This window comes from Pinus tabuliformis, chromosome 9 (assembly GCF_031772625.1).
Source record: "Pinus tabuliformis cultivar Carrire ecotype Pingquan chromosome 9, CPIR1, whole genome shotgun sequence".
Taxonomy (NCBI): Eukaryota; Viridiplantae; Streptophyta; class Pinopsida; order Pinales; family Pinaceae; genus Pinus; species Pinus tabuliformis.
This window is the reverse complement of record NC_142307.1, coordinates 1,563,679,312-1,563,692,810: the sequence shown is the minus strand read 5'-3', so window position 1 is coordinate 1,563,692,810 and position 13,499 is coordinate 1,563,679,312. Positions and strand designations below refer to the sequence as shown.

Below are 13,499 nucleotides of genomic sequence, written 5' to 3'. Positions count from 1 at the left end.
TCAAACTAAATAATTCGTTTTCTTTACGTCCGATAGACCAAAGTTTGGTCCTAGTGGACGATAACCACCACCATCATCATAATATTATGTATATTTAATTAAATTAAAAACTTTAAAATTTATTTTTAAAATAATTTATATTATGATATATAAAAGTAAAATTATTTGAATGATATATATATTGATGATGATGATGGTTAACCTCCACTATATTATCATTATAATTTATAATATAAAATTTAATGATTTTATAAAAAAATAAAGTTAAAGGGAATTGGTTCATTGATAAAGTATTCCTCTTGTGTAACCAATCTAACATTTTGAAAATAATTCATAACGATAATAATATTCTTTGGAAATAGTTCATAAAATTATAGAGCTTTTTTATCAAAATTATTTGAATATTATGATTTAACAAAATTTTTGGAAACAATCTATAAAATTATAATTTTTTAATATATATATATATATAAAAGAGAGATATTTAGACCATAAAACTAAAAATTACCTTCATTATAAATTTAAAAATTACTTTCATTATAAATTTAACAGGTTTATATATAGTAATTAAATTAGATAAAAAAAAATTAATATTTATTTTAATTATTTAATTTTATCCCAAAAAAAACCAAAATAAATACACTTAAAAAAATAATAATGGTTATTTTTAAATTATATATATATATATATATATATATATATATATATATATATATATTATTTTACTTTAATTTTCTAAATTAATATATTATTATTATAATAATTTTATTATTTAATTTATATTAATATATTATTATTATAATAATTTTATTATTTAATTTATATTTTTCAAATTATTTTTGATTAATTCACAAATTTCTAGTATCAAAGCCGGGGAGTGTAGTAGATTTTCAGTGTAATATAATAAAGTTTGATATTTTTAAATATTTGTATATGGTTTTCGAGGCTTTAGAATTTTTATTTTAAAAATAAAAATTAAATTAGAATGTATTGCAATGAGATTTAAAATTGCATGTAAAATTTTATATATTGAAATAATTTATAGGTTTCACAGGTTGTCTATTAAATTATTTATTATTTTTAATCTTATGTAATTGTTAAATTTACTATTATAAAATTATAATAATATATGTTTTTGGAAGATAAAAATGTATATATAGAAATAAGATATTTCTAACTTTTATGTAGTTATTAAAATTGTAATACTAAATGTAATTATTAAATTTCGACAACTAATTAAAAAAACAAAGAAAATTAGAAAATGATTTTTAATTTTCAGGAATTTGTTTATTTTTAATAGAAATCATTTAAAAAAACCATTATAAAAAAATGAAAATAAAACAAGATGGAATTTACATCTATCACGATAAAAAGGAATATTTTCTCCCAATTTTTTCTGGAAAGCTTGGATTTACATGAATAGCATCCCAATTTTACATATAGCATGCTAGAAAGCGACTATTGTCCCAAAATTTTAGCTAGAAAGCTCGGATTCACATGAATAGCGTCCTAATATTAGGCGCAAATCATTCCATTCTCCACATACCTAATTCAGCTTTACATTACACACAAATCAAGACAATCTCACACAGATGCAGTCCCCGCATTAAAAAGTTCAGATGGCCCAAGATTTATAAAAGCATATTAAAGTGCTGAAATATGATTATAACGATGAAAACGACATGAAGTTCTTAATCACCATGGTATCTGAAGGTACGTATTTGTGTCATGCAGTAGAAGCGCCAAACAGCTTAAGCAAACCGTAGGTTAGCAGCATGGCCATCCATCCTCCTATCAACACTCTCATACATCCCTTCACCATGGGAGACCGACCACAGTAAGCTCCCACTGCGCCAAACAACGCAAGTGCCACGCTGGACGATACTCCCATCGTAACAACTCTGATAACGTAATCGGTAATAAATGCTGCAGAGAGTAAAGGTACAGCTCCTCCCACACAAAATGCAACGGCCGATGTACATGCGGCCCGGAAGGGGTTGGGAAGCTGCTCATCCTCACCATCATCTTTACAAATTAAAAGTTGAGGAGGAAGTGGTGCAGATGCAGCCAGGCTTGCTGTTGTATATGTAGTGGGAGAGGAAGAGAGGGAATTGCTACAGATCTCTACTTCAAGCTTTTCAGTGGACTTCTCCACAGCATTCAGCTTTTTTGCCCCTACTTGTGCGTCACGTTGGGTGTACACGGAAACGAATTCCCCAATCGCCATACTGCAGGCCCCGGCCACCAGTGCTGCTAGCCCTGATACGACCATGACCTGCGCATCTGATTTCACTGCTCCAATTCCCATCATTAACGACGCAATCGATACCAATCCATCGTTCGCTCCCAGCACAGCAGCCCGAAGACACTGGCCCCTCTGTTCGTAATTATCTCTACTCTCATCTTCTTTGACTTTCTCTTTTCGAATTTCTGGTATCGCAATGCTTAAATCATGTTGTTCAGAGCACGGGGATGCCTCTGTAACCGCGGCTTCTTTTGTTATACAGTTTGTTATACAGGGGCGCGTGTTCTCCACACTGAGGGAGGTCTCTTTATGTACTTTTCATTTCTCAATAGTGACAGCCATTAACATACGCTACTTGCCGCCTTTTCCATGGCTGCCTTTCGCCCAAGAATATACGATACGTTGAGATGCGACTAATATATTTCTTAATGTTTTGGTAATGGCGTGTGATCGGCGTGAGCGTGGGCCATTTTTGTTGGGTATTTTTAAATGGAGAAAAATACCAAAAACCAAGATTCAAATACACAGAGGCAATGCTCTGTTTTACCTCCACAGGATCTTTTTGTGCACAGAGAAGCTTAAAAATAATTTCACTGAGGAACAGAGTATTTCACCACCATAAAAGATTTCTATTCATTAAAACAAAAAAAACATTTACTCTGTCTCCATATGAGAATTTACACTGCTGGAAAAATTCCCATTAACATTTACTGCTGTAAAACCTCCATTTACATTCACTGGTGTAAAACTCTTTTTACACGCTGCTGTAAATCAAAAACAAATTACATTTACATCCAAAACAAATGCGCTCATGGATATTACAAAACCTTCAGCACACAAAACATTCTCATTTCACCACCGTTCCATTACAAAAGTCAAAACAGAACTTTACCAAGTATATCATGTGCACTGCTGTGCATACATCTCTGGTTCTCTCTCGCTGCTGCGAACACACACACTATATTTTCCTCCCGTGTGCCATACACATAATAATAAAAGTCAACACTCAAACATAAACTTATTACATACGATTTTGTATTTTAATACATGTCGTAAAAAAAACATAAACATCTATTAAAACGTGCCCATACTCATATTAAAAGGGCCACCTAAATCTACGTAGCAACATTAAATTCCATGACTTTTCTTCCACGACGGTCAACCAAAAAAAACACTCCACGCAACTTTGATTTAATGCTGGTCGTATGCAGGTTCAATCGATCAACGACGGAGAACATTCAAGCGAATCGGACGGTGGACAACAATATCGGAAGGCACTTTGTCACCTAACTTTATCGCCCGAGAAATTACGTTGGCTGATGTCAGGGGAGAGCCACGCGTCTGCTCCAGATTTTCTCGGGTTCAAGAGTACGGAGATTCCCTTCGCCGGAAAATGGCCCGAGAACTCTCCGGCGGGTTAGTTGAACGGTTTCTGGCGTTGGTACATCGGCGTTGAAATTATACGTTCAACACTCCCCTTTAATTTCAACTGCTGGGCATTCGGTCATACCCAGACACTTCCTCAAAAATTCAAAGCTTTTCTGATCCAATGGCTTTGTCAAGATGTCTGCTACCTGTTCTTGGGTCCTGCAATGGTCCAAGACAATTTCTCCATTGTTCACCAATTCTCTGATGTAGTGAAACCTTGTATCAATGTGTTTCGTTCTCTTATGAAACACTGAATTCTTTGACAATGCAATAGCTGAGCTATTGTCACAAAAAATCACTGTCGCTTTTGCCTGCTCTTGGCCTAAGCTTCTCAACATTCTTCTCATCCACACTGCTTGACATGCTGCTGCTGTAGCTGCCACATATTCAGCCTCTGCTGTAGACAATGCTACAATGGACTGCTTCTTAGAAGCCCATGAAATGGCTCCTGAACCCATATGAAAAACATAACCGGAAGTGCTTTTCCGATCATCTACACTTCCAGCCCAATCACTGTCAGTGTATCCAACCAAATCTGAATGTTCTGAGGCATGATATAGAATTCCAAACATTTTGGTACCTTTGACATACCTCAAAATTCTCTTTGCTGCCTGCCAATGTACCTCCTTTGGCCTCTCCATAAATCTGGAAATCAAACTAACAGCATACATTAAATCAGGCCTAGTTGCTGTTAAATACATAAGGCTGCCCACAATGCTTTTGTACAGGCTAGGATCAAAATCCTTGCTGCTGTCCTCTCTGCTGAGTTTTAATCCCATCACTGTGGGAGTGATTGCTGCCTTGCACTCTTGCATGTTAAATCTGCCCAAAACTTGATTTACATATCTTGCTTGAGATATAAAAATTCCCTTTTCATTTTGATCTACTTCTATGCCTAAGAAGTATCTCAACAAACCCATGTCAGTCATTTCAAATTCATTCTTCATGATTGATTTAAAATTCTCAATGAGCTGATCATCATTACCTGTGAAAATAACATCATCAACATATAAGACAACAATTAAAATTTTACCATCCTTTTCCTTGATGTAGACTGTGGGTTCTCCTTCACATTTGTCAAATTCATTATCCAAGAGATATGAATCTATTTGGCTGTACCATGCTCTTGGCGCTTGCTTCAGCCCATAAAGAGCCTTCTTCAATTTGCACACTTTGTGCTCTTCACCTTTCTTCTCATAGCCGAGAGGCTGTTCAACATAAACCTCTTCCTTCAACACTCCATTTAGGAATGCTGACTTCACGTCCATTTGGTAGACTTTCCATTTGTTTTGTGCTGCTATGGACAGCACTGCTCTCACTGTTTCCATTCTTGCAACCGGTGCGAAAGTCTCCTCATAATCTCTCCCATACTGCTGCTTGTATCCTTTGACAACCAGCCTTGCCTTGTGCCTTTCTATCTTACCTTCAGCATTGCTCTTGGTCTTGTAGACCTATTTCACACCAATGACTTCTTTGCCTTTTGGTAGCTCAACCAAATCCCATGTTTTGTTTCTCTCTATGGCATTTATCTCCTCATCCATAGCTTCTATCCATTTCCTATCTTTAATTGCATCCTCGAAATGAATAGGATCATCAACATGACAATACAAGGCAAATAAGGAATTCATTCCTTCATCATAAATGTCACTTAGATTTCTAAACTTCTTACCTCGTTCACTTGGTGTGCAAGTGCTTGAAGATGCACTTGAATTTCCTCCTTGTGGTGTGCTTGGAGAAGCACTTTCATTTATCCTCAATGGTGTTCCTTGCTGTCCTTGTGTTGGTGCTGCTGTTTGGGGATGCATTTCAGCCACCTCCTATTCATCTTCATCATGAGACAAACAGTTTTTAACATTCACTGTTTTCTCTATACTTCCATCCCAAGCTTCTTCCTCAATGAATTGAACATCCCTGATTACAAAGAACTTCTTGGTAGATGGGATGTACAGCCTGTAGGCTTTGGATTCATCACTGTATCCAATGAAGATGCATTTCTCCCCTTTGCTGTCCAACTTCCTCCTTAGCTGATCTGGTATGTGTGCATAGGCCACACACCCAAAAACTCTCATGTGGGTGACTCCTTGCTTTCTCCCACTCCATGCTTCTTCTGGCACTTTGTTCAAGACTGCTTTTGTAGGACACCTGTTCAATATATAAACTGCACAATGTACAGCTTCAGCCCAATACTCATTTGGCAAATGATTTGCCTTCAACATGCTCCTTGCCATCTCCATGATGGTTCTGTTCTTCCTTTCAGCAACTCCATTTTGCTGTGAGGTGTATCGAGTTGTGAACTGTTTATGTATTCCATTTTCTCTACAAAACTTTAGGAATTCATTTGAGATATACTCACCTCCTCTATCAGTTCTCAATACTTTTATGTGCATCCCGCTTTGGTTCTCCACAAGTGCTTTGAAATTTTGGAATTTCTCAAAGACTTCACTTTTGTTCTTGAGGAAATATATCCAAGTCTTTCTTGTAAAATCATTAATGAATGTCAAGAAATATAGGCTGCCAACTAATGATGGAGCTTGCATTGGTCCACACAAATCTGAGTGGATAATCTCTAAGGGTGTCTTTGCCCTTATGCTTTTCCCTGATGGAAAACTTTCTCTATGTTGTTTGCCCAATATACAACCTTCACAAAGGCTGTCCGACTTCTCTATCAATGGTAATCCTCTTACCATTCCTTTCCTACTCAACAAATTTAGACCTCCAAAATTGAGATGACCAAATTTCAAGTGCCACAACCAATTTTCATCCTTTGGCACGCTTTGGAAAGCCTCTTGGGTGACTGCTGCAATTTCTCCTTTGTTTTTCAAATCTGCTCTTATCCTAAGAGGGAACATCCTGTTCCTTGTCATCTTCACTTCAGCAATGCATCTTTTGCTGGGTGCTATATCCATGATGGTACATACATCATTTTTAAAGAAAACATTGTACCCCTTATGGACAAGCTGTCCAATACTCAAGAGGTTACATCTCATTCCGGGGACATAGTAGACATCTGCTATGGTTTTCCTTTCTCCTTGCTTTGTAAATATTTTTACCTCCCCTTTTCCCATAACAGAGACTTTGCTATCAGTTCCTAGTGTGACTTCTGATTTCACATTTTTATCTAGGGCAGAAAAGAAGGCTATGTTTCCGGTCATATGGTTGCTGCAACCTGAGTCTAAAAACCATATGTCCTCACTATGTGTTTCAGCCATGTTACAAGCTAACAGGACATTTTCTTGACTGCTGTTTTCTCTTGTAACATTTGCATTTTGTCTGCTGTTCTTATCATGTTGTTTCTTTCTACAATCACTAGCATAATGTCCATACTTTTTGCAATAATAGCATTGAACATTAGATTTATCATACCTTTGTCCTTGAGCATGATACTGTTCTCTTTGTTGGCTGCTGCCTTGGCCTTGGTTCTGATTTGGATTGCTGCCTCTTCCTTGTGCATTTGCTGGGCTGTTCCTTCCACCTCTGTTCTGGCTTCTGCCTCTTCCTCTTTTGTTTCCTCTTCCTTGACCTCTTCCTCTTCCAAAGGACATCTGGGTCTTGAAGGCTTGCTCAAGAGATGAGTTTTCATTCCTACTCAACCTCTGCTCATGTGTTATCAGTGATGCATGTAGCTCATCAACTGAATAGTTTGAGAGATCCTTTGTCTCTTCAATGGTGGTGACTATGGCATCAAACCTTGAGGGTAAGACCCTCAATATTTTCTCCACAATCCTTCTATCTTCAATGGTTTCTCCATGAGTTCTCATTTGTGTGATTACACCAATCACATGAGTGAAGAATGAGTCAATGTTATCTGACTCCTTCATGCACAGATTCTCAAAATCCTTCCTCAGCAATTGTAGTTTTGCTGTCTTCACTCTCTCCATGCCTTGATAGGCTGTCTTAAGGGTTTCCCATGCTTCATTGGATGTCTTAGCTGCTGCTAACCTTGGAAACACACTCTGGTCTACTGCTAGATACAACAACACACGGGCTTTTGAATCCTTCTTCCTATTGCTCTTCAGCAGATCCTTCTCTCCTGGAGTTAATCTATTAAACTCAGTTTCATCTGCTGGTTCTTCAAAACCATCTTCAACTATTTCCCATAAATCTTGAGAGGCAAAGAGGGCTTTCATAGTTATTGACCAGTAGTCATAGTTCTTCCCATTAAACTGTGGGAGTTGGGTATTAAACATACCCATACCAGTGCTTGTGCTAGCCATTCCTTGACTGTGTATTTAAAACACTGACTGTCTCTTCAATAACAAAAGAAATGCTTTTGAGGAATACTTGAATCCTTCGCTGTCTGAGTCTTCTGTCTGCCTGAGAAGTTTTGCTGCAGCAACAACCTTCTCCCTTCAGCTTCTTTAACTTCTTTAAAGAGCTTGAGCCTGGCTCTGATACCACTGTTGGGTATTTTTAAATGGAGAAAAATACCAAAAACCAAGATTCAAACACACAGAGGCAATGCTCTGTTTTACCTCCACAGGATCCTTTTGTGCACAGAGAAGCTTAAAAATAATTTCACTGAGGAACATAGTATTTCACCACCATAAAAGATTTCTATTCATTAAAACAAAAAAAACATTTACTCTGTCTCCATATGAGAATTTACACTGTTGGAAAAATTCCCATTAACATTTACTGCTGTAAAACCTCCATTTACATTCACTGGTGTAAAACTCTTTTTACACGCTGCTGTAAATCAAAAACAAATTACATTTACATCCAAAACAAATGCGCTCATGGATATTACAACACCTTCAGCACACAAAACATTCTCATTTCACCACCGTTCCATTACAAAAGTCAAAACAGAACTTTACCAAGTATATCATGTGCACTGCTGTGCATACATCTCTGGTTCTCTCTCGCTGCTGCGAAAACACACACTATATTTTCCTCCCGTGTGCCATACACATAATAATAAAAGTCAACACTCAAACATAAACTTATTACATACGATTTTGTATTTTAATACATGCCGTAAAAAAAACATAAACATCTATTAAAACGTGCCCATACTCATATTAAAAGGGCCACCTAAATCTACGTAGCAACATTAAATTCCATGACTTTTCTTCCACGGCGGTCAACCAAAAAAAACACTCCACGCAACTTTGATTTAATGCTGGTCGTATGCAGGTTCAATCGATCAACGGCGGAGAACATTCAAGCGAATCGGACGGTGGACAACAATATCGGAAGGCACTTTGTCACCTAACTTTATCGCCCGAGAAATTACGTTGGCTGATGTCAGGGGAGAGCCACGCGTCTGCTCCAGATTTTCTCGGGTTCAAGAGTACGGAGATTCCCTTCGCCGGAAAATGGCCCGAGAACTCTCCGGCGGGTTAGTTGAACGGTTTCTGGCGTTGGTACATCGGCGTTGAAATTATACGTTCAACAATTTTGGCTGTATTTTCGAAGTGCGACAAGGCTTGGACAAGCAATCAGCCGAATAGTTAAATCATCATGCTGCACAGATTTGCTATGTTCTTTTTAGCTGTAAGTGAACGATTAACAAGTAAAGAGGACTTTTTACCTGTCGCTAATTCTCAAAGCATCTTCTCTTAAACCAAATTTGGTTGAATTTTTTGCAGCGAATTTCATTCCCACATTCCTTTCCGATGCAAGTGTCATTCCCACATTCCTTTATGATGGAAGTTCGTTCGTTTCATATTTGGGACAGTTTTTAGGGATTTTAAATTTCTCGTTATTTATTTTTTTAATGTTAATTAATTATTTTTGATAAAGTTCGACTTTTTGTTTATATATATATTAATTAAGAGTTCCAAAAATATTAATTATATATAAATTTATCATCTCAAATATTTTATTCAAAATTTTCTCAATTATATTTTTATATCTTCAAAGTAATTATATTTTGTTAGGCTTTTACATATATTTAATTAAATGAAAAAATTACTTGGTGGAGGCTGCAAGATTGTGATTGGTGATATACAACTCAAGGTGACATAATATTACTTGGTCGAGGCTGCAATATTGGTGAGAATGGGTTAAAGAATCATAAAATTAAAAGAGATAGATGGAAAAAGTTTCTCATAAACCTTAAAATGGTAACAAATTGGTAGAAGGGCATACCTATATCTACATTCAAGAAGAAATGGAGGGATATTCTCTTTATTCTTAAAACATATTTCACTTTTGAAGGTAGTTATGGATTAGTACTATTTTATCATGTTCGCCTCTTAATGCATTTTCAAAAATACCATGAAATAAATATACCTTATTATCTCCTTAACCGTATCAAAAAGGCTGCTTCTAATATTCAGAAAAATTCCAGAAATATAGATAGGAGTTTGTATAATTTTAGACTTGTCAAAATTTTGCTTGAGGAAGAGTTGTGCCATAGGGGAGATAATTGGGATGATTTCATTCTTAGGAATATCTTTAAAGAAGCTTCCCAAGAAAAAGAATCTTGAGGTTCTAAAATAAAACACACTAGGGTTATGGTTTCAAACAGTGAGGCTTTAAACTCTGATCTTGTGGTTTTTCAAACAAATATTGTGTAATGACCCCAGAAGATGTAAATATGAAATATTACTATGGTAAAAGACAGTATGGTAGTTGTTGTTTTATGTTTAAAAAACAAAACTTTGATAAACTACTTTATTGAGTAATTTAAATATTTTTCTTGAAATGCTGGCAGCCTCTGGGAGGTGGATTTAAAAGAAAGAGATCAGTTGTTATAACTGATTGAAACTGCCCTCCCAAACAGGAAAAGTCCTGGTTGTAGGGAGGAAGTTCTGTGCTGTTGGGATAGACAGAAGAAATCTTTTCCAAGGAAAAAAGGAAAAAGAAAAAATACAAAGGAAAACTGGTTAAGTCTGGTAAGGACCAGATAACCAGGCACAATGTGCACAAATCTTGTTGAGGGCTGAAGGCCTGCAAGATGGCTCGGGGGGAGAATTCCGTCTGATAGATGGATCTCATGGCTGGGTGGAAGAGCAGAATCGAAGTACAGGTGACTTGCTTGAGTACCTATTTATGACTCTGGTGAACCAGGTATGGTTTCAAACCGCAGAGTCTCTGTTGAATTTAAATGAGGAATATGCAGTGAACTTACAGTAGTCAATTAAGAACTGTGTTTCATTCCCTTAGATACTGTCATGCTATTATTATAACTGCACAGGTGTAGTTTAATTAAAAGACAGATTATTAAATAATAGACATGACACGAAAACAATCAGAGAGACAGAGGTATTTTTCAAGTAAAGAAAAGCTATTAATGAGACAAGCAGTCCCGAACACCTTGAATATAATCAAACTGTTAATGTAATGTGCCAACAAGAACAAGGTTAGAAACCTCTGGGCCTGGGTAGTGAATACCGGCTGTAGTTCGGATTCTAAACTCCTCGACAGGAAGGAGATGAATCTACTTCTATTTATAAGAAAAACTGTTGAAACGCGAAGATTATACATACTGTTTCAGAAAAGAAAACATACTCTGCAGTTGTACGAGATGGAGAGAGAGAGCCATACCGTAATCAGTTATAACCGACGTTATCAAATAACAGCGTTCGCAGTTACAATAGCAGAGGTATCAGTTCAATAAAGAGCGACAAAGGAAAAACGAGATATCCAATCAAGAACCCTGTGCATGCTACCTCAGAGAGGAAAAACTCCAGAAATATACATATTCCGACCTTCTTAAAAAGAAAGAAGGAAGTATGGTATCGCTGATATAACTAAACCGAGAACATCCATTGCAAAACTAGTAAAGACGAGAGTCGCATGGAATACCAGAACGATTTACTCGGAAAACTGTAGCATAACTTGAGTAAATTTATGAGCCCTGCTGTCGCTGAGACGAGCAGCTTAACCATAGTTGAAGGCGGAAAACAGCGATAAACACAGCAAACAACCATGCAATATATTAATGTTGCTAAGTACTCAGAATATATTAACAAATTGCTCAAAGCGTTCAGACAGAGCAACATTTTCATATATAAATTAACCAAAAAAAAACCCAGATAGCATAATCTTGAAAGGGTAACAAATGTATATACAATGATAAACGGAGAACTTCAAAACAGAGCCTGGTTCCGCTAACCCAGAATTGGGTATTACGACCAGACCCTGTGCAGTATATCATATATTAAATACAGAGACCCAAAGTCCGGATATGCCGCAAGGGCGGATATATATAACAAAAATTAATCCATAGATAAAATGGAATCGAGCACAACTCATCAGGGCGGGTCATTGACTCAAGCCAGATAATAAAACATATATGTAAACCGTGAGGGTCCCCTGTGGAGAATACCCCAGTAAATCGAAGCAAAAGAAACCAGCATACGAACGACGGTCTGCAACAAAACATAATGCGAATAGCTCAAGGTCAAGGAGCTCTGAGCTCTCGTATGCAGGAGAACAGTAAATAAGAGATGTGAGCTTACCTGTAGCCGCCGAGAGAGTTGAGACGTCAAGGTTAGTCACCTTGGCACCGTCGGAGGGGTTTGAATAATTCCATCTGCATGCTCTACCAGCGAATAGAAACAGATTAGCATGAATCGCTTCGATTAACAATTAAACTTTAAATGCATACCAGTAAATTTAGAGCAGAGGGTCATTACCTGTGTAGGCCTAATGCTGGGCACTTCACGACTTCCGGAGAGTTTGCAGGTTGTGAAGATGGTGCTGGTGGTTTCGAACCAGAGCCTAAGCACCAAGGCGGAGCCGGAAGGGCCGTGCGAACAAATAAACTCTGAGCTTGCTCTGAAGGGTTATGTAATGACCCAAAACCCTCGGACTCATCCCAGCCCTTCATTCCAAGGGTGAGATCTCGACCGTTCAAGCAAAGCAGGAAACTGGAGCGAAAAGGCCGAGAAACCTGAACCCGAGGTGTCACATGGCCGGATGGGCAAGCCATGCCACCTGCCATGGTGTGGACTGAAGTCATTAAGGCAACGGATGACTTGGCGCCTGCAAGGGCTGCGGCCGGACCACCAAACCCCGCGCCTAATTAATATACACCGCGTACTGAGGTGGTCTAATAGTTAGGTTTCAACTGTAAAGTCAAATGCTTTCCATAAACCAAATTACAGCGTAGATATAATACCATGGTAGCATATGTAATCAAGGTTGCAAAGTATTAAGCATTGGGCTAAACAGTTTATAATTACGATGATGCATGGCATAAAGTGTTGGACTATGCGGCATGGAGTTTAAACATGCGGCAATGCACAAGCATAAAGCATATAGTTTAGCGAAGTCTATATGTATGGCATACATTAATTTTTTTTTATGTATATGTGAACAAGGGTGTGACAAATTGGTATCAGAGCCCAGTTTCAACACTGTGGCCTCAAGCTTGACATGTTTCACTGTGCAGAAGCTTACACCATGCATACGTATGAAAGCTAATAAATTAATTAACTGTTGTTTCTGTCTATTTAGGGGTGAGATATAGAATTATAACAGCTAATAGTTGAGCCAGGAAAAGTAACGAAATGCAAGGAGCCGGCAGCAACCCTCGGGAAAACCCAGAGCTGTGGGTACAGTTGGGTGAGGAGACACGAAGTACCAATCTTGCAATACTGGAAACTGTTCAGGAGTTGAAAAATGAGATGGCACGATTGCGAGAAGACAACGCGCGTTTGACGGTAGAACAAGAGAGAATTCTGAAGAGTTTGTCGGACAGGCAAAACCCACCCTTATCTAACCCCAGCGCGGAACAACAGAGGATGACAGAAGATCAAGACTATCAGTTTGGACCTGAAAATTCAGAAGGTAAGGAGGATCATTCTGATAATGTACCAGAACAGCAAACCTCAAAACGTCAGAGAATGGAACTGCAGGGAGAATTTCGAAA

The 13,499-nt window shown here is 37.5% G+C and overlaps 1 pseudogene; it reads right to left on the bottom strand.

The window, feature by feature from the left end:
- Nucleotides 1-1,726: 1,726 nt before the first annotated feature.
- On the bottom strand, nt 1,727-2,616 carry LOC149154604 (vacuolar iron transporter homolog 2 pseudogene; annotated as a pseudogene).
- Between the last annotated feature and the right edge of the window lie 10,883 nt (nt 2,617-13,499).